Consider the following 22,647-nt stretch of genomic DNA (forward strand, 5'->3'; position numbering starts at 1 on the left):
TACTAAGAAGTCTCTCATTAATAGTCTACTGTTTACTAAGAAGTCTCTCATTAATAGTCTACTGTTTACTAAGAAGTCTCTCATTAATAGTCTACTGTTTATTAATACATCTCTCATTAATAGCCTACTGTTTACTAAGAAGTCTCTCATTAATAGTCTACTGTTTACTAATACATCTCTCATTAATAGTCTACTGTTTACTAATACATCTCTCATTAATAGTCTACTGTTTACTAATACATCTCTCATTAATAGTCTACTGTTTACTAAGAAGTCTCTCATTAATAGTCTACTGTTAAGATTAATAGCTATTAATACATCTCTCATTAATAGTCTACTGTTTAAATACATCTGTCATTAATAGTCTATACTAATATCTCTCATTAATAGTCTACTGTTTACTAATACATTTAGTCTACTGTTTACTAATACATCTCTCATCTCTGTTTAATAATACATTAATAGTCTACTGTTTAATAATACATCTCTCATTAATAGTCTACTTAATAGTCTACTGTTTATTAATACATCTCTCATTAATAGTCTACTGTTGACTAATACATCTCTCATTAATAGTCTACTTAACACATTAATAGTCTACTGTTTACTAATACATCTCTCATTAATAGTCTACTTAATAGTCTACTGTTTATTAATACATCTCTCATTAATAGTCTACTTAATAGTCTACTGTTTACTAATACATCTCTCATTAATAGTCTACTTAATAGTCTACTGTTTACTAATACATCTCTCATTAATAGTCTACTTAATAGTCTACTGTTTATTAATACATCTCTCATTAATAGTCTACTGTTTACTAATACATCTCTCATTAATAGTCTACTGTTTACTAATACATCTCTCATTAATAGTCTACTGTTTACTAATACATCTCTCATTAATAGTCTACTTAATAGTCTACTTAGTTAGCAGCGATAGCAGTGATTTACTAGCATCCTGTCCAGGGGGTGAATTGGTACATCAGGCTGCCTCACCCTACAGAAACAGGAGATAGACTAGTGTCCTGTCCAGGGGGTGTACTGGTACATCAGGCTGCCTCACCCTACAGAAACAGGAGATAGACTATTGTCCTGTCCAGGGGGTGTACTGGTACATCAGGCTGCCTCACCCTACAGAAACAGGAGATAGACTATTGTCCTGTCCAGGGGGTGTACTGGTACATCAGGCTGCCTCACCCTACAGAAACAGGAGATACACTAGTGTCCTGTAGATCCTTCTGGCTCACACAAGGACACCTACGTTTTTAAAGCAGCATTTCGTAACGGTAGCCGTGACGACCTTATGAAACAGACATTGACCTGTGTCAGCTGACTGCTTGGCTGGACAGGACAGAGTGTGGGTTAATGAGTTTTATAACTAAAACCACATTGTCTCAGACATAATGACAAACAGCTCTGGTTTAGACACACAGAAGGAAAAGATAGAGGTGGAAGGATTGTCCTTGTTATGAGAGAGAGAGAGAGAGAGAGAGAGAGAGAGAGAGAGAGAGAGAGAGAGAGAGAGAGAGAGAGAGAGAGAGAGAGAGAGAGAGAGAGAGAGAGAGAGAGAGAGAGAGAGAGAGAGAGAGAGAGAGAGAGAGAGAGAGAGAGAGAGAGAGGAAGAGAGGAAGAGAGAGAGAGAGAGAGAAGAGAGAGAGAGAGAGAGAGAGAGAGAGAGAGAGAGAGAGAGAGAGAGAGAGAGAGAGAGAGAGGAGAGAGAGAGAGAGGGTGGAAACTGAGCTGCACTTCCTAACCTCCTGCCCAATGTATGACCATATTAGAGAGACATATTTCCCCCAGATTACACAGATCCACAAAGAATTCGAAAGCAAATCCAATTTTGAAAAACTCCCATATCTTTTGGGTGAAATTACACAGTGTGCCATCACAGCAGCAAGATTTGTGACCTGTTGCCACGAGAAAAGGGCAACCAGTGAAGAACAAACACCATTGTAAATACAACCCATATTTATGCTTATTCATTTTATCTTGTGTCCTTTAACTATTTGTACATTGTATATATATATATAATATGACATTTGTAATGTCTTTACTGTTTTTAAACTTCTGTATGTGTAAGGTTTACTGTTAATTTTTGTTGTTTTTCACTTTATATATTCACTTTGTATGTTGTCTACCTCACTTGCTTTGGCAATGTTAACACATGTTTCCCATGCCAATAAAGCCCTTGAATTGAATTGAATTGAATTGAGAGGAAGAGAGAGAGAGAGAGAGAGAGAGAGAGAGAGAGAGAGAGAGAGAGAGAGAGAGAGAGAGGAAGAGCGAGAGAGAGAGAGAGAGGAAGAGAGAGAGAGAGACTCTCAACTGTCTCCCTCTCCCATCTCTCCTGTCTCCTGTCTCCCTCTCCCCTGTCTCCTGTCTCCTGTCTCCCTCTCCCCTGTCTCAACTCTCCCCTGTCTCCTGTCTCCCTCTCCCCTCTCCCCTGTCTCCTCTCCCCTGTCTCCTCTCCCCCTGTCTCCTCTCCCCTGTCTCCCTCTCCCCTGTCTCCTCTCCCCTGTCTCCTCTCCCCTGTCTCCCTCTCCCCTGTCTCCTCTCCCCCTGTCTCCTCTCCCCCTGTCTCCTCTCACCTGTCTCCCTCTCCCCTGTCTCCTGTCTCCCTCTCCCCTGTCTCCCTCTCCCCTGTTTCCTGTCTCCCTCTCCCATGTCTCCTGTCTCCCTCTCCCATCTCTCCTGTCTCCTGTCTCCCTCTCCCCTGTCTCCTGTCTCCTGTCTCCCTCTCCCCTGTCTCAACTCTCCCCTGTCTCCTGTCTCCCTCTCCCCTCTCCCCTGTCTCCTCTCCCCTGTCTCCTCTCCCCCTGTCTCCTCTCCCCTGTCTCCCTCTCCCCTGTCTCCTCTCCCCTGTCTCCTCTCCCCTGTCTCCCTCTCCCCTGTCTCCTCTCCCCCTGTCTCCTCTCCCCCTGTCTCCTCTCACCTGTCTCCCTCTCCCCTGTCTCCTGTCTCCCTCTCCCCTGTCTCCCTCTCCCCTGTTTCCTGTCTCCCTCTCCCATGTCTCCTGTCTCCCTCTCCCCGGTCTCCCTCTACCCTGTCTCCTGTCTCCCTCTCCCCGGTCTCCCTCTCCCCTGTCTCCTGTCTCCCTCTCCCCGGTCTCCCTCTCCCATGTCTCCTGTCTCCCTCTCCACGGTCTCCCTCTCCCCTGTCTCCTGTCTCCCTCTCCCCTGTCTCCCTCTCCACTGTCTCCCTCTCCCATCTCTCCTGTCTCCTGTCTCCCTCTCCCCGGTCTCCCTCTCCCCTGTCTCCTGTCTCCTCTCTCCAGTCTCCTCTCCCCTGTCTCCCTCTCCCTCTCCCCTGTCTCCTGTCTCCTCTCCCCTGTCTCCCTATTTTCCTGTCTCCTGTCTCCTCTCCCCTGTCTCCCTCTCCCCTGTCTCCTGTCTCTCCCCTGTCTCCCTCTCCCTCTCCCCTGTCTCCCTCTCCACTGTCTCCTGTCTCCCTCTCCCCTGTCTCCTGTCTCACTCTCCCCTGTCTCCTGTATCCTCTCTCCTGTCTCCTCTCCCCTGTCTCCCTCTCCCTCTCCCCAGTCTCCTGTCTCCTCTCCCCTGTCTCCCTATCCCCTGTCTCCTGTCTCCTCTCCCCTGTCTCCCTCTCCCTCTCCCCTGTCTCCTGTCTCCTCTCCCCTGTCTCCCTCTCACTCTCCCCTGTCTCCCTCTCCCCTGTCTCCTGTCTCCTCTCCCCTGTCTCCCTCTCCCCTGTCTCCTGTCTCCTCTCCCCTGTCTCCCTCTCCCTCTCCCCTCTCCCCTGTCTCCCTCTCCCCTGTCTCCTGTCTCCCTCTCCACTGTCTCCTGTCTCCCTCTCCCCTGTCTCCTGTCTCCCTCTCTCCTGTCTCCTGTCTCCTCTCCCTGTCTCCCTCTCCCCTGTCTCCTGTCTCCTCTCCCCTGTCTCCCTCTCCCTCTCCCCTGTCTCCTGTCTCCTCTCCCCTGTTTCCCTCTCCCCTGTCTCCTGTCTCCTTTCCCCTGTCTCACTCTCCCCTGTCTCCTGTATCCTCTCTCCTGTCTCCTCTCCCCTGTCTCCCTCTCCCTCTCCCCTGTCTCCTGTCTCCTCTCCCCTGTCTCCCTATCCCCTGTCTCCTGTCTCCTCTCCCCTGTCTCCCTCTCCCTCTCCCTGTCTCCTGTCTCCTCTCCCTGTCTCCCTCTCACTCTCCCCTGTCTCCCTCTCCCTCTGTCTCCTGTCTCCTCTCCCCTGTCTCCCTCTCCCCCTGTCTCCCCTGTCTCCTCTCCCCCCTGTCTCCCTCTCCCTGTCTCCTGTCTCCCTCTCCCCTGTCTCCCTCTCCCTCTCCCCTGTCTCCTCTCTCCTCTCCCCTGTCTCCTGTCTCCTCTCCCCTGTCTCCTCTCCCCTGTCTCCTGTCTCCCTCTCTCCTGTGTCCTGTCTCCTCTCCCTGTCTCCCTCTCCCCTGTCTCCTGTCTCCTCTCCCCTGTCTCCCTCTCCCTCTCCTCTGTCTCCTGTCTCCTCTCCCCTGTCTCCTGTATCCTCTCTCCTGTCTCCTCTCCCCTGTCTCCCTCTCCCTCTCCCCTGTCTCCTGTCTCCTCTCCCCTGTCTCCCTATCCCCTGTCTCCTGTCTCCTCTCCCCTGTCTCCCTCTCCCCTGTCTCCTGTCTCCTCTCCCCTGTCTCCCTATCCCCTGTCTCCTGTCTCCTCTCCCCTGTCTCCCTCTCCCCTGTCTCCTGTCTCCTCTCCCCTGTCTCCCTCTCCCTCTCCCCTGTCTCCCTCTCCCCTGTCTCCTGTCTCCTCTCCCCTGTCTTCCTCTCCCCTGTCTCCTGTCTCCTCTCCCCTGTCTCCCTCTCCATCTCCCCTCTCCCCTGTCTCCTTCTCCCTTGTCTCCTGTCTCCTCTCCACTGTCTCCCTCTCCCTCTCCCCTGTCTCCTGTCTCCTCTCCCCTGTCTCCCTCTTCCCTGTCTCCCTCTCCCCTGTCTCCCTCTCCCCTGTCTCCCTCTCCCTCTCCCCTGTCTCCCTCTCCCTCTTCCTCTCCCCTGTCTCCCTCTCCCTCTCCCCTGTCTCCCTCTCCCTCTCCCCTGTCTCTCTCTCCCCTGTCTCCCTCTCCCTCTCCCCTGTCTCCCTCTCCCTCTCCTCTCCCCTGTCTCCCTCTCCCTCTCCCCTGTCTCCTCTCTCCTCTCCCCTGTCTCCCTGTCCCTCTCCCCTGTCTCCCTCTCCCTCTCCTCTCCCATGTCTCCCTCTCCCACTCCCCTGTCTCCTCTCTCCTCTCCCCTGTCTCCCTCTCCCCTGTCTCCCTCTCCCTCTCCTCCCCCCTGTCTCCCTCTCCTCCCCTGTCTCCTCTCTCCTCTCCCCTGTCTCCTCTCTCCTCTCCCCTGTCTCCTCTCTCCTCTCCCCTGTCTCCCTCTCCCTCTCCCCTGTCTCCTCTCTCCTCTCCCCTGTCTCCCTCTCCCTCTCCACTCAACCCTGTCTCCCTCTCCCATCATGTATCCTGCTGATCCTCTGGTAATAGAACAGGGGGCTATAACATTCCACTTCCTGCCAGGCGGTTTTCCTCATTCCACTGCTCTTTCTTCCCTCCACTGGCTAAACATTCAACACTCCGACACACTCATCCCGTGTGTGTCTGTTTGTGTCTGCTCGATCCATAAGACACTGGTACAAGACACCGCTGTGATTATGTCTCTGTTCTGGTCGATATTGTGGTGAAAAAACACCAGACATACAGAATAATCTCTATCTCTCTCTCTCTCTCTCTCTCTCTCTCTCTCTCTCTCTCTATATATATATATATATATATATATCTCTCTCTCTCTCTATATATATATATATATATCTCTCTCTCTCTCTACCTTTCCGTTTCTCTCTCCCTATCTCTTTCCCTCCCTCTCTACTCTCCCCCTCTTCTCTTTCTCTCTCCATCCCTCTCTCTCAGACTCATTCCCAGAGAGTTGCCTACTGTTCAGCAGATCAGATGTGTGTTTGCTTGAATGGGAAGATTATTAGGTGGAATGGTGGAAGGGGATTAGTGTGACACCTGTGGAATTAGATGTCACTCTGTAGCTGTGACAGGGAACCTCTTCTGTGTGACACCTGTGGAATTAGATGTCACTCCGTAGCTCTGACGGGGAACATCTTCTGTGTGACACCTGTGGAATTACATGTCACTCTCTAGTTTTGACGGGGAACATCTTCTGTGTGACACCTGTGGAATTACATGTCACTCTCTAGTTTTGACAGGGAACCTCTTCTGTGTGACACCTGTGGAATTACATGTCACTCCGTAGCTGTGACAGGGAACCTCTTCTGTGTGACATACTCTTGTAGATGTGAGCACACACACACACACACACAAACACACACAGCCCATCACGGCCCCCAGCGGAGAGAGAGATTGGAACCGAATGGAATCTGAAACGTTTTAGCCAAAAATGTTTCCACAGTAAAGGTGTTTTTTGCAGAAACGTTTCAGATTTCGTTTCGTTCTCCGACTACACAGCAGCGGAAGAGGAGGACCGGCCGTCGCCGTGAGACACAGACGCACATGCCGTAAAGCAGAAGAAACCGCCGTAAACACCCCCTTGACCTCTGACCTGCATGACCAAACAGGAAGTACATTTTCCCGGGATGTGATTGGATAGAGAGACTGACAATGAGGTGTATGCAATAGCTCAACGGTATGTCTAACATTACACCTCGACAGAAGACAAGGTGAAGCTATTTCCAATTATTTATCCAGTCTTATAGGATACCTCCTCATACCTTACCGTATGTCACCCTACTGTCTTATAGGATACCTCCTCATACCTTACTGCATGTCACCCTACTGTCTTATAGGATACCTCCTCATGTCTTATAGGATACCTCCTCATGTCTTATAGGATACCTCCTCATGTCTTATAGGATGTCTTATAGAATACCTCCCCTACTGTCTTATAGGATACCTCCTCATGTCTTATAGGATACCTCCTCATGTCTTATAGGATACCTCCTCATGTCTTATAGGATACCTCCTCATGTCTTATAGGATACCTCCTCATGTCTTATAGGATACCTCCTCATGTCTTATAGGATACCTCCTCATGTCTTATAGGATACCTCCTCATGTCTTACTGTATGTCACCCTACTGTCTTATAGGATACCTCCTCATGTCTTATAGGATACCTCTCTCTTATGTCTCCTCATGTCTTATAGGATACCTCCTCATGTCTTATAGGATACCTCCTCATGTCTTATAGGATACTCCTCATGTCTTATATGTCACCCTCCTCACTGTCTTATAGGATACCTCCTCATGTCTTATAGGATACCTCCTCATGTCTTATAGGATACCTCCTCATGTCTTATAGGATACCTCCTCATGTCTTATAGGATACCTCCTCATGTCTTACCCTATGTCTGTCTTATAGGATACCTCCTCATGTCTTATAGGATACCTCCTCATGTCACCCTACTGTCTTATAGGACACTTATAGGATACTCCTCATGTCACCCTTGTCTTATAGGATACCTCCTCATGTCTTACTAGGTATGTCTTATAGGATACCTCCTCATGTCTTATAGTCTTATAGGATACCTCCTCATGTCTTATAGGATACCTCCTCATGTCTTATAGTCTTATAGATACCTCCTCATGTCTTATAGGATACCTCCTCATGTCTTATAGGATACCTCCTCATGTCTTATAGGATACCTCCTCATGTCTTATAGGATACCTCCTCATGTCTTATAGGATACCTCCTCATGTCTTACTGTCTTATAGGATACCTCCTCATGTCACCTCCTCACTGTCTTATAGGATACCTCCTCATGTCTTATAGGATACCTCCTCATGTCAGACGCTCTTATCCAGTCTTATAGGATACCTCCTCATGTCTTATAGGATACCTTATGACATCCATGTCTTATAGGATACATGTCTTACTCCTCATAGTCACCCTCTGTCTTATAAACCTCCTCATTACATTTACATTTTAAGGGGCAGACGAGAGGGATTACTTGGTGCATTCCCTTATGACATCCAGTGGAACAGACACTTTACAATAGTGCATCTTAAAGGGAGATATTCCTTAAAGGGGTTTCAGGTGTCTCCGGAAGGTGGTGATTGACTCCGCTGTCCTGGCGTCGTGAGGGAGTTTGTTCCACCATTGGGGGCCAGGGCAGCGAACAGTTTTGACTGGGCTGAGCGGGAGCTGTACTTCCTCAGTGGTAGGGAGGCGAGCAGGCCAGAGGTGGATGAACGCAGTGCCCTTGTTTGGGTGTAGGGCCTGATCAGAGCCTGGAGGTACTGAGGTGCCGTTCCCCTCACAGCTCCGTAGGCAAGCACCATGGTCTTGTAGCGGATGCGAGCTTCAACTGGAAGCCAGTGGAGAGAACGGAGGAGCGGGGTGACGTGAGAGAACTTGGGAAGGTTGAACACCAGACGGGCTGCGGCGTTCTGGATGAGTTGAAGGGGTTTAATGGCACAGGCAGGGAGCCCAGCCAACAGCGAGTTGCAGTAATCCAGACGGGAGATGACAAGTGCCTGGATTAGGACCTGCGCCGCTTCCTGTGTGAGGCAGGGTCGTACTCTCGGATGTTGTAGAGCATGAACCTACAGGAACGGGCCACCGCCTCATGTTGGTTGAGAACGACAGGGTGTTGTCCAGGATCACGCCAAGGTTCTTGGCGCTCTGGGAGGAGGACACAATGGAGTTGTCAACCGTGATGGCGAGATCATGGAACGGGCAGTCCTTCCCCGGGAGGAAGAGCAGCTCCGTCTTGCCGAGGTTCAGCTTGAGGTGGTGATCAGTCATCCACACTGATATGTCTGCCAGACATGCAGAGATGCGATTCGCCACCTGGTCATCAGAAGGGGGAAAGGAGAAGATTAATTGTGTGTCGTCTGCATAGCAATGATAAGAGAGACCATGTGAGGTTATGACACCCTACTGTCTTATAGGATACCTCCTCATGTCTTATAGGATACCTCCTCATGTCTTATAGGATACCTCCTCATGTCTTATAGGATACCTCCTCATGTCTTATAGGATAGCTCTTCATGTCTTATAGGATACCTCCTCATGTCTTATGTCTTATGTCTTATAGGATACCTCCTCATGTCTTATAGGATACCTCCTCATGTCACCCTACTGTCTTATAGGATACCTCCTCATGTCTTATAGGATACCTCCTCATGTCTTATAGGATACCTCCTCATGTCTTATAGGATACCTCCTCATGTCTTACATGTCTTGTCTTATAGGATACCTCCTCATGTCTTATAGTCTTATAGGATACCTCCTCATGTCTTATAGGATACCTCCTCATGTCTTATAGGATACCTCCTCATGTCTTATAGGATACCTCCTCATGTCTTATAGGATACCTCCTCATGTCTTATAGGATACCTCCTCATGTCTTACTATGGATACCTCCTCTGTCTTATAGGATACCTCCTCATGTCTTATAGGATACCTCCTCATGTCTTATAGGATACCTCCTCATGTCTTACTAGGATACCTCCTCATGTCTTATAGGATACCTCCTCATGTCATGTCTTATAGGATACCTCCTCATGTCTTACTGTATGTCACCCTACTGTCTTATAGGATACCTCCTCATGTCTCCCTACTGTCTTATAGGATACCTCCTCATGTCTTATAGGATACCTCCTCATGTCTTATAGGATACCTCCTCATGTCTTATAGGATACCTCCTCATGTCTTATAGGATACCTCCTCATGTCTTATAGGATACCTCCTCATGTCTTATAGGATACCTCCTCATGTCTTATAGGATACCTCCTCATGTCTTATAGGATACCTCCTCATGTCTTATAGGATACCTCCTCATGTCTTATAGGATACCTCCTCATGTCTTATAGGATACCTCCTCACCTCCTGTCTTATAGGATACCTATAGGATACCTCCTCATGTCTGTCTTATAGGATACCTCCTCATGTCTTACCTTATGTCACCCTACTGTCTTATAGGATACCTCCTCATGTCTTATAGGATACCTCCTCATGTCTTATAGGATACCTCCTCATGTCTTATAGGATACCTCCTCATGTCTTATAGGATACCTCCTCATGTCTTATAGGATACCTCCTCATGTCTTATAGGATACCTCCTCATGTCTTATAGGATACCTCCTCATGTCTTATAGGATACCTCCTCATGTCTTATAGTCACCCTACTGTCTTATAGGATACCTCCTCATATTACCGGATACACCCTACTGTCTTATAGGATACCTCCTCATGTCTGTCACCCTGTCTTATAGGATACCTCCTACTGTCTTCTTAGGATACCTCCTCATGTCTTATAGGATACCTCCTCATATCTTACCTGTCACCCTACTGTCTTATAGGATACCTCCTCATGTCTTATAGGATACCTCCTCATGTCTTACTGTATGTCACCCTACTGTCTTATAGGATACCTCCTCATGTCTTATAGGATACCTCCTCATGTCTTATAGGATACCTCCTCTGTCTTATAGGATACCTCCTCATGTCTTATAGGATACCTCCTGTCTTATAGGATACCTCCTCATGTCTTATAGGATACCTCCTCATGTCTTATAGGATACCTCCTCATGTCTTACTGTCTTATAGGATACCTCCTCACTGTCTTATAGGATACCTCCTCATGTCTCATGTCTTATAGGATACCTCCTCATGTCTTATAGGATACCTCCTCATGTCTTACCGTAGGTCTTATAGGATACCTCCTCATGTCTTATAGTCTTATACCTTACCTCACCCTGTCTTATAGGATACCTCCTCATGTCTTATAGTCTTATAGATACCTCCTCATGTCTTATAGGATACCTCCTCATGTCTTATAGGATACCTGTCTTATAGGATACCTCCTCATGTCTTATAGGATACCTCCTCATGTCTTATAGGATACCTCCTCATGTCTTATAGGATACCTCCTCATGTCTTATAGGATACCTCCTGTCTTATAGGATACCTCCTCATGTCTCATGTCTTATAGGATACCTCCTCATGTCTTATAGGATACCTCCTCATGTCTTATAGGATACCTCCTCATGTCTTATAGGATACCTCCTCATGTCTTATAGGATACCTCCTCATGTCACCCTACTGTCTTATAGGATACCTCCTCATGTCTTATAGGATACCTCCTCATGTCTTATGTCTTATAGGATACCTCCTCATGTCTTATAGGATACCTCCTCATGTCTTATAGGATACCTCCTCATGTCTTATAGGATACCTCCTCATGTCTTATAGGATACCTCCTCATGTCTTATAGGATACCTCCTCATGTCTTATAGGATACCTCCTCATGTGTTTTATAGGATACCTCCTCATGTCTTATAGGATACCTCCTCATGTTTTATAGGATACCTCCTCATGTCTTATAGGATACCTCCTCATGTCTTATAGGATACCTCCTCATGTCTTATAGGATACCTCCTCATGTCTTATAGGATACCTCCTCATGTCTTATAGGATACCTCCTCATGTCTTATGTATGTCACCCTACTGTCTTATAGGATACCTCCTCATGTCTTATAGGATACCTCCTCATGTCTTATAGGATACCCTCATGTCTCATGTCTTATAGGATACCTCCTCATGTCTTATAGGATACCTCCTCATGTCTTATAGGATACCTCCTCATGTCTTACTGTATGTCACCCTACTGTCTTATAGGATACCTCCTCATGTCTTATAGGATACCTCCTCATGTCTTATAGGATACCTCCTCATGTCTTATAGGATACCTCCTCATGTCTTATAGGATACCTCCTCATGTCTTATAGGATACCTCCTCATGTCTTATAGGATACCTCCTCATGTCTTATAGGATACCTCCTCATGTCTTATAGGATACCTCCTCATGTCTTATAGGATACCTCCTCATGTCTTATAGGATACCTCCTCATGTCTTATAGGATACCTCCTCATGTCTTATAGTCTCCTCATGTCTTATAGGATACCTCCTCATGTCACCCTACTGTCTTATAGGATACCTCCTCATGTCTTATAGGATACCTCCTCATGTGGGCTTTATTGGCAGGGGAAACATGTGTTAACATTGCCAAAGCAAGTGAGGTAGATAATATACAAAAGTGAAATAAACAATAAAAATGAACAGTAAACATTACACATACAGAAGTTTCAAAACAATAAAGACATTACAGATGTTATATTATATATATATATATATATACAGTGTTGTAACAATGTACAAATAGTTAAAGTACACAACGGAAAATAAATAAACATAAATATGGGTTGTATTTACAATGGTGTTTGTTCTTCACTGGTTGCCCTTTTCTTGTGGCAACAGGTCACAAATCTTGCTGCTGTGATGGAACACTGTGGTATTTCACTCAATAGATATGGGAGTTTATCAAAATTGGATTTGTTTTTGAATTCTTTGTGGATCTGTGTAATCTGAGGGAAATATGTGTCTCTAACATGGTCATACATTTGGCAGAAGGTTAGGAAGTGCAGCTCAGTTTCCACCTCATTTTGTGGGCAGTGTGCACATAGCCTGTCTTCTCTTGAGAGCCATGTCTGCCTACAGCGGCCTTTCTCAATAGCAAGGCTATGCTCACTGAGTCTGTACATAGTCAAAGCTTTCCTTAAGTTTGGGTCAGTCACAGTGGTCAGGTATTCTGCCACTGTGTACCCTCTGTTTAGGGCCAAATGACATTCTGGTTTGCTCTGTTTTTTTTTGTTAATTCTTTCCAATGTGTCAAGTAATTATCTTTTTGTTTTCTCGTGATTTGGTTGGGTCTAATTCTGCTGCTGTCCTGGGGCTCTGTGGAATGTGTTTGTGTTTGTGAACAGAGCCCCAGGACCAGCTTGCTTAGGGGACTCTTCTCCAGGTTCATCTCTCTGTAGGTGATGGCTTTGTTATGGAAGGGTTGGGAATCGCTTCCTTTTAGGTGGTTATAGAATTTAACAGCTCTTTTCTTGATTTCGATAATTAACAGGTATCGGCCTAATTCTGCTCTGCATGTATTATTTGGTGTTCTACGTTGTACACAGAGGATATGTTTGCACAATTCTGCGTGCAGAGTCTCAATTTGGTGTTTGTCCCATTTTGTGAATTCTTGGTTGGTGAGCGGACCCCAGACCTCACAACCATAAAGGGCAATAGGCTCTATAACTGATTCAAGTATTTTTAGCCAGATCCTAATTGGTATGTTGAATTTTATGTTCCTTTTGATGGCATAGAATGCCCTTCTTGCCTTGTCTCTCAGATCGTTCACAGCTTTGTGGAAGTTACCTGTGGCGCTGATGTTTAGGCCAAGGTATGTATCGTTTTTTTCTGTGCTCTAGGACAACTGTGTCTAGATGGAATTTGTATTTGTTGTCCAGGTGACTGGAACTTTTTTGGATCACCATTATTTTGGTCTTACTGACATTTACTGTCAGGGCCCAGGTCTGACAGAATCTGTGCAGAAGATCTAGGTGCTGCTGTAGGCCCTCCTTGGTTGGTGACAGAAGCACCAGATTATCAGCAAACAGTAGACATTTGACTTTGGATTCTAGTAGGGTGAGGCCGGGTGCTGCAGACTGTTCTAGTGCCTGCGCCAATTCATTGATATATATGTTGAAGAGGGTGGGGCTTAAGCTGCATCCCTGTCTCACCCCACGGCCCTGTGAGAAGACATGTGTGTGTTTGTTGCCTATTTTAACAGCACACTTGTTGTTTGTGTACATTGATTTTATAATGTCATATGTTTTACCCCCAACACCACTTTTCATCAATTTGTATAGCAGACCCTCATGCCAAAATGAGTCCAAGGCTTGTTTGAAATCAACAAAGCATCAGAAGACTTTGTTTTGGTTTCTTTGTATGTCAATTAGGGTGTGCATGGTGAATACGTGGTCTGTTGTACGGTAATTGAGTAAAAACCCAATGTGACATTTATCTCTCTCTCACTTCCTCTCTCTGTGTGTGTGTGTGTGTGTGTGTGTGTGTGTGTGTGTGTGTGTGTGTGTGTGTGTGTGTGTGTGTGTGTGTGTGTGTGTGTGTGTGTGTGTGTGTGTGTGTGTGTGTGTGTGTGTGTGTGTGTGTGTGTGTGTGTGTGTGTGTGTGTGTGTGTGTGTGTGTGTGTGTAGCCTGTAGGGTAGACCAGGCTGGGCCCCCTGATGAGTTGAGTCCCCCTCCCCCACCCCTCCTCTCCCAGCGTAGCCAGGTGGGATGTTCCAGATGTGTGTCCTCTTATCTCTGCTCACCCTCTCTGGCTACACCCAGGTAAGACTCTCTCTCTCTCTCTCTCTCTCTCTCTCTCTCTCTCTCTCTCTCTCTCTCTCTCTCTCTCTCTCTCTCTCTCTCTCTCTCTCTCTCTACACACACACTCACACACACATGTCTAGACTGAGCCTCAGAGTTAGTAATTGCTAACCTTGGTTCCTTATCAAAGCTCAGACAGCAGTTTGGGTATTGTTTATGTTTTACCATTAAGAGTCACCAGACCACCTGAATACAGACGTCCTTTATCTCTCTGGCTTTAACCACAACACATTACATCTTCTGCAACACACACAGACAGGTGTACGGTCTTAATTTGATCACACAGACAGGTGTACGGTCTTAATTTCATCACTCTGTTGATGGTGAGAATGTTCCTACGCTGCAGGATTTACATAAATTCATTTAAAACCTGCACTAACACACCATTGTGATACAGCCTGAATCAGCCTAGTCACTGGTCCAGGATCAGCCTAGTCACTGGTCCAGGATCAGCCTAGTCACTGTTCCAGGATCAGCCTAGTCACCGGTCCAGGATCAGCCTAGTCACTGGTCCAGGATCAGCCTAGTCACTGGTCCAGGATCAGCCTAGTCACCGGTCCAAGATCAGCCTAGTCACTGGTCCAGGATCAGCCTAGTCACTGGTCCAAGATTAGCCGAGTCACTGGTCCAGGATCAGCCTAGTCACTGGTCCAGGATCAGCCTAGTCACTGGTCCAAGATTAGCCTAGTCACTGGTCCAGGATCAGCCTAGTCACTGGTCCAGGATCAGCCTAGTCACTGGTCCAAGATTAGCCGAGTCACTGGTCCAGGATCAGCCTAGTCACTGATCCAGGATCAGCCTAGTCACCGGTCCAGGATCAGCCTAGTCACTGATCCAGGATCAGCCTAGTAACTGGTCCAGGATCAGCCTAGTAACTGATCCAGGATCAGCCTAGTAACTGGTCCAGGATCAGCCTAGTCACTGGTCCAGGATCAGCCTAGTCACTGGTCCAGGATCAGCCTAGTCACTGGTCCAGGATCAGCCTAGTCACCGGTCCAGGATCAGCCTAGTCACTGGTCCAGGATCAGCCTAGTCACTGGTCCAGGATCAGCCTAGTCACTGGTCCAGGATCAGCCTAGTCACCGGTCCAGGATCAGCCTAGTCACTGGTCCAGGATCAGCCTAGTCACCGGTCCAGGATCAGCCTAGTCACTGGTCCAGGATCAGCCTAGTCACCGGTCCAGGATCAGCCTCGTCACTGGTTTGAGTGCACTACAGTCCCTGGTCCCTTGAATCCAGGCTGTATCACATCCGGCTGTGATTGGGCGGCACACAATTGGCCCAACGTCATCCTGGTTTGACCCGGGGGTAGGCCGTCATTGTAATTAAGAATTTGTCCTTAACTGACTTGACTTGTTAAATAAAGGTTAAATTAATAAATATATATTTACAAAAGAGAGTACATTTGTACAGACACTTACACACACACACACACATTTAGTTAGAGGGAGGTTCAGCAGAGTCGAATTACTGTTCTCCTTTTGTACCCAGGTCTCCTCAGCTAAATCTCTGAAGCTCCTGATGGAACAATGGACGAGCTACAAGAGCCAGTGTTCTCAGAGCATCGTCGCCACGCCTCCTGCCACAGGTCAGTCTCAGCCTCACGCTGTGATGTTGTTGTAGCTGTGTTATATTGGGTGTTATATCGGTGTGTTATATTGGTGTGTTATATTGGTGTGTTATATCTGTGTTATATAGCTGTGTTATATCGGTGTGTTATATTGGTGTGTTATATTGGTGTGTTATATCTGTGTTATATAGCTGTGTTATATCGGTGTGTTTTCGCTGTGTTATATCGGTGTGTTATATCAGTGTGTTATATGGTGTGTTATATCAGTGTGTTATATTGGTGTGTTATATCGGTGTGTTATATTGGTGTGTTATAGCTGTGTTATATTGGTGTGTTATAGTTGTGTTGTATTGGTGTGTTATATTGGTGTGTTATAGCTGTGTTATATTGGTGTGTTATAGTTGTGTTGTATTGGTGTGTTATATTGGTGTGTTATAGTTGTGTTGTATTGGTGTGTTATATGGTGTGTTATATCGGTGTGTTATATTGGTGTGTTATATTGGTGTGTTATAGTTGTGTTATATTGGTGTGTTATATCGGTGTGTTGTATAGGTGTGTTATAGCTGTGTTGTATTGGTGTGTTATATGGTGTGTTATATCGGTGTGTTATATTGGTGTGTTATAGTTGTGTTGTATTGGTGTGTTATAGTTGTGTTGTATTGGTGTGTTATATCAGTGTGTTATATCGGTGTGTTATATCGGTGTGTTATATTGGTGTGTTGTATTGGTGTGTTATATGGTGTGTTATAGTTGTGTTGTATTGGTGTGTTATATCGGTGTGTTATATTGGTGTGTTATATTGGTGTGTTATAGTTGTGTTGTATTGGTGTGTTATATGGTGTGTTATATCGGTGTGTTATATCGGTGTGTTATATCGGTGTGTTATAGTTGTGTTGTATTGGTGTGTTATATTGGTGTGTTATATCGGTGTGTTATATCGGTGTGTTGTATAGGTGTGTTATAGCTGTGTGTTATTGGTGTGTTATATGGTGTGTTATATTGGTGTGTTATATTGGTGTGTTATAGTTGTGTTGTATTGGTGTGTTATATTGGTGTGTTATAGTTGTGTTACATTGGTGTGTTATAGCTGTGTTTAACAGGTGAAGTACAGGAATGTTTGACCTTTGGTATTTGACCTTTGTTGTTTGACCTTTGGTGTTTGACCCCTCCACAGGACTGGTGTGTAACAGGACGTTTGACCAGTATGCCTGCTGGCCAGATGGACTTCCTGGAACAACAGTCAATGTTTCCTGTCCATGGTACCTGCCCTGGTACCGCAAAGGTGTGTGCGTGTGTTTGTGTGTGTGTGCGTGCGTGTGTGTGTGTGTGTGTGTGTGTGTGTGTGTGTGTGTGTGTGTGTGTGTGTGTGTGTGTGTGTGTGTGTGTGTGTGTGTGTGTGTGTGTGTGTGTGTGTGTGTGTGTGTGTGTGTGTGTGTGTGTGTGTGTGTTATTGTATAGTACATTATTGTAGTGGTGTTATTGTTTAGTACATTATTGTAGTGGTGTTATCGTATAGTATATTATTGTAGTGGTGTTATTTTACAATATGTTATTGTAGTGGTGTTATTTTACAGTATATTATTGTAGTGGTGTTATTTTACATTATGTTATTGTAGTGGTGTTATTTTACAGTATATTATTGTAGTGGTGTTATTGTATAGTATATTATTGTAGTGGTGTTATTTTACAGTATATTATTGTAGTGATGTTATTGTTTAGTATATTATTGTAGTGGTGTTATTTTACAGTATATTATTGTAGTGGTGTTATTGTTTAGTATATTATCCTAGTGGTGATATTGTTTAGTATATTATTGTAGTGGTGTTATTGTTTAGTATATTATTGTAGCGGTGTTATTGTAGTGGTGTTATTGTTTAGTATATTATTGTAGTGATGTTATTGTTTAGTATATTATTGTAGTGGTGTTATTGTATAGTACATTATTGTAGTGGTGTTATTGTAGTGGTGTTATTGTTTAGTATATTATTGTAGTGGTGTTATTGTAGTGGTGTTATTGTTTAGTATATTATTGTAGTGGTGTTATTGTTTAGTATATTATTGTAGTGGTGTTATTGTATAGTACATTATTGTAGCGGTGTTATTGTTTAGTATATTATTGTAGTGGTGTTATTGTTTAGTATATTATTGTAGTGGTGTTATTGTAGTGGTGTTATTGTATAGTATATTATTGTAGCGGTGTTATTGTAGTGGTGTTATTGTATAGTATATTATTGTAGTGATGTTATTGTATAGTATATTATTGTAGTGGTGTTATTGTATAGTATATTATTGTAGTGGTGTTATTGTTTAGTATATTATTGTAGTGGTGTTATTGTTTAGTATATTATTGTAGTGGTGTTATTGTTTAGTATATTATTGTAGTGGTGTTATTTTACAGTATATTATTGTAGTGGTGTTATTTTACAGTATATTATTGTAGTGGTGTTATTGTTTAGTATATTATTGTAGTGGTGTTATTGTTTAGTATATTATTGTAGTGGTGTTATTGTTCAGTATATTATTGTAGTGGTGTTATTTTACATTATGTTATTGTAGTGGTGTTATTTTACAGTATATTATTGTAGTGGTGTTATTTTACAGTATATTATTGTAGTGGTGTTATTGTTTAGTATATTATTGTAGTGGTGTTATTTTACAGTATATTATTGTAGTGGTGTTATTGTTTAGTATATTATTGTAGTGGTGTTATTTTACATTATGTTATTGTAGTGGTGTTATTTTACAGTATATTATTGTAGTGATGTTATTGTTTAGTATATTATTGTAGCGGTGTTATTGTTTAGTATATTATTGTAGTGGTGTTATTTTACAGTATATTATTGTAGCGGTGTTATTGTTTAGTATATTATTGTAGCGGTGTTATTGTAGCGGTGTTATTGTTTAGTATATTATTGTAGTGATGTTATTGTTTAGTATATTATTGTAGTGGTGTTATTGTAGTGGTGTTATTGTAGCGGTGTTATTGTATAGTATATTATTGTAGTGGTGTTATTGTATAGTATATTATTGTAGTGGTGTTATTTTACAGTATATTATTGTAGTGATGTTATTGTTTAGTATATTATTGTAGTGGTGTTATTTTACAGTATATTATTGTAGTGGTGTTATTGTTTAGTATATTATCCTAGTGGTGATATTGTTTAGTATATTATTGTAGTGGTGTTATTGTTTAGTATATTATTGTAGCGGTGTTATTGTAGTGGTGTTATTGTTTAGTATATTATTGTAGTGATGTTATTGTTTAGTATATTATTGTAGTGGTGTTATTGTATAGTACATTATTGTAGTGGTGTTATTGTAGTGGTGTTATTGTTTAGTATATTATTGTAGTGGTGTTATTGTAGTGGTGTTATTGTTTAGTATATTATTGTAGTGGTGTTATTGTTTAGTATATTATTGTAGTGGTGTTATTGTATAGTACATTATTGTAGCGGTGTTATTGTTTAGTATATTATTGTAGTGGTGTTATTGTTTAGTATATTATTGTAGTGGTGTTATTGTAGTGGTGTTATTGTATAGTATATTATTGTAGCGGTGTTATTGTAGTGGTGTTATTGTATAGTATATTATTGTAGTGATGTTATTGTATAGTATATTATTGTAGTGGTGTTATTGTATAGTATATTATTGTAGTGGTGTTATTGTTTAGTATATTATTGTAGTGGTGTTATTGTTTAGTATATTATTGTAGTGGTGTTATTGTTTAGTATATTATTGTAGTGGTGTTATTTTACAGTATATTATTGTAGTGGTGTTATTTTACAGTATATTATTGTAGTGGTGTTATTGTTTAGTATATTATTGTAGTGGTGTTATTGTTTAGTATATTATTGTAGTGGTGTTATTGTTCAGTATATTATTGTAGTGGTGTTATTTTACATTATGTTATTGTAGTGGTGTTATTTTACAGTATATTATTGTAGTGGTGTTATTTTACAGTATATTATTGTAGTGGTGTTATTGTTTAGTATATTATTGTAGTGGTGTTATTTTACAGTATATTATTGTAGTGGTGTTATTGTTTAGTATATTATTGTAGTGGTGTTATTTTACATTATGTTATTGTAGTGGTGTTATTTTACAGTATATTATTGTAGTGATGTTATTGTTTAGTATATTATTGTAGCGGTGTTATTGTTTAGTATATTATTGTAGTGGTGTTATTTTACAGTATATTATTGTAGCGGTGTTATTGTTTAGTATGTTATTGTAGCGGTGTTATTGTAGCGGTGTTATTGTTTAGTATATTATTGTAGTGATGTTATTGTTTAGTATATTATTGTAGTGGTGTTATTGTAGTGGTGTTATTGTAGTGGTGTTATTGTAGCGGTGTTATTGTATAGTATATTATTGTAGTGGTGTTATTGTATAGTATATTATTGTAGTGGTGTTATTGTTTAGTATATTATTGTAGTGGTGTTATTGTTTAGTATATTATTGTAGTGGTGTTATTGTAGTGGTGTTATTGTATAGTATATTATTGTAGTGGTGTTATTGTATAGTATATTATTGTAGTGATGTTATTGTTTAGTATATTATCGTAGTGGTGTTATTGTTTAGTATATTATTGTAGTGATGTTATTGTTTAGTATATTATTGTAGTGATGTTATTGTTTAGTATATTATTGTAGTGATGTTATTGTTTAGTATATTATTGTAGTGGTGTTATTGTTTAGTATATTATTGTAGTGGTGTTATTGTTTAGTATATTATTGTAGTGGTGTTATTGTATAGTATATTATTGTAGTGATGTTATTGTTTAGTATATTATTGTAGTGGTGTTATTGTTTAGTATATTATTGTAGTGGTGTTATTTTACAGTATATTATCCTAGTGGTGTTATTTTACATTATGTTTTTGTAGTGGTGTATGTTATAATATGTGGTTGATATTGGCAGTGTGTGAGACAACTGGGAAGAAAGATTAGCAGGTTCTTCAATCACAAAACAGATTTTAATTGTCTTGGTAATATCCATGCCTTTGTGTGTGTGTGTGTGTGTGTGTGTGTGTGTGTGTGTGTGTGTGTGTGTGTGTGTGTGTGTGTGTGTGTGTGTGTGTGTGTGTGTGTGTGTGTGTGTGTGTGTGTGTGTGTGTGTGTGTGTGTGTGTCCAGTCCAGCAGGGTGTGGTGTATAGAGTGTGCAGTGGGGACGGACGCTGGGCCCCAAAGAACACCAGTGAGTGTGAGCAGGACGACCCAGGACAGGTGAGAGGTGTGTGTGTGTGGGGGGGGGGTTGTGTGTGTGTGTGTGTGTGTGTGTGGGGGGTTGTGTGTGTGTGTTTGTGTGTGTGTGTGCAAATGTGTGTGTGTGTTTGTGTGTGTATGTGTGTGTGTATGTGTGGGTGTGTGTTGTGTGGGTGTGTTTGTGTTACGTAATAGCCAATGCAGGATGAGTCTAACTTCTCTCTCTTCTCTCACCCACACTCCCACTCGGTCCCTTCCCCCTCACTTTCCCACATTCTGGCTGCCCCCCTTCATCCCCTTTCTCGCTCTCTCTCTCTCTACCTTCCTCTCCCTCTACCCCACCAATCCCCTCACCCACCCTCTCTCTCTCTCTCTCTCTCTCTCTTTCTCTCTCTCTTTTTCTCACCCTCTCTTTCTATCTCTCTCTCTCTCTCTCTTTCTATCTCTCTCTCTCTCTCTCTCTCTCTCTCTCTCTCTCTCTCTCTCTCTGCAGCAGCACTATGGTAGCATCCTCAGTAAGTTCCGGGCCATGTACACAGTGGGCTACTCCCTCTCCCTCGGAGCCCTGGTACTGGCTTTGGGCATCCTGGTGTCATTCAGGTGAGCGAGAGCGGGAGGAGGGAGAGAGGGAAGAGAGAAAGGATGGTGGGATGGGAGTGAAGAGAGTGAGTGTAGAGATCGAACAGAGTGAGGATAGGGAGAGAGATGGGAGTGAAGAGAGTGAGGGTAGAGATCGAACAGAGTGAGGATAGGGAGAGAGATGGGAGTGAGCGAAAGCTGAGGAGGAAGGGAGGGAGGCAAAATATTCAAATGAATAAAAAACAAGATCTTATGAGACATAAGATGAGATATGCCTCGGGTAAAACAAGTACCAACACAACTAACATTATTCCACCGCTAACCCATGTTAACTCCTCTCTCTTTCTCTGTGTCTTGATCTCTCTCTCCCTCTCTCTCTCTCTCTCTCTCTCTCTCTCTCTCTCTCTCTCTCCCCCTCTCTCTCTCTCACTCTCTCTCTCTCCCCTTCCCCCTCTCTCTGTCTCTCTGTCTCTCCCCTTCCCTCCCTCTCTCTCTCTCTCTGCCCCCTCCCTCTCTCTCTGCCCCCCCTCTCTCTCTCTCTCTCTCTCTCTCTCTCTCTCTCTCTCTCTCTCTCTCTCTCTCTCTCTCTCTCTCTTCTCTCTCTCTCTCTCTCGCTCCCTCTCTCTCTCTCTGTCCCCTCCCTCTCTCTCACTCTCTCTCTCTCTGTCTCTCACCTCTCTCTGTCTCTCTCTCTCTCTCTCTCTCTCTGTCCCCCTCCCTCCCTCTCTCTCTCTCTCTCTCTCTCTGTCCCTCTCTGTCTCTCCCTCTCTCTCTGCCTCTGCCTCTCTCTGTCTCTTTCTTTCTCTCTCTCTCTCTCTCTCTCTCTCTCTCTCTCTCTCTCTCTCTCTCTCTCTCTCTCTCTCTCTCTCTCTCCTCCCACCCTCCCTCTCTCTGTCTCTCTCTCTCTGCCCCCTCTCTCTCTCTCTCTCTCTCTCTCTCTCTCTCTCTCTCTCTCTCTCTCTCTCTCTCTCTCTCTCTGTGTCTCTCTGGCTCTTCCCCCTCTCTCTCTCCCCGTCTCACTCTCTCTGTCTCTCTCTCTGTCTCTCTCTCCTCTCTCCTCTTCCTCTCCCTCTCTC

General features: G+C 43.7%; 2 long non-coding RNA genes across 2 annotated transcripts in view; both read left to right on the top strand.

Annotated features, from left to right (window-relative positions):
- The window catches only part of LOC124022400, a 46,131-nt gene extending 30,333 nt beyond the window's left edge, over positions 1-15,798 (top strand). Inside the window, exons 2-3 of the long non-coding RNA XR_006836380.1 lie at positions 14,045-14,180; positions 15,710-15,798. This is a non-coding gene — a long non-coding RNA (uncharacterized LOC124022400). The remainder of the gene's footprint in view (positions 1-14,044; positions 14,181-15,709) is intronic.
- A 1,153-nt stretch (positions 15,799-16,951) lies between these two features.
- On the top strand, positions 16,952-21,593 carry LOC124022399. The gene is made up of 3 exons (XR_006836379.1): positions 16,952-17,070; positions 20,922-21,013; positions 21,486-21,593. It is a non-coding gene; the product is annotated as an uncharacterized LOC124022399 (long non-coding RNA).
- Positions 21,594-22,647: the final 1,054 nt, after the last annotated feature.

The sequence above is a fragment of the Oncorhynchus gorbuscha genome, unplaced genomic scaffold, assembly GCF_021184085.1.
Source record: "Oncorhynchus gorbuscha isolate QuinsamMale2020 ecotype Even-year unplaced genomic scaffold, OgorEven_v1.0 Un_scaffold_1369, whole genome shotgun sequence".
NCBI lineage: Eukaryota > Metazoa > Chordata > Actinopteri > Salmoniformes > Salmonidae > Oncorhynchus > Oncorhynchus gorbuscha.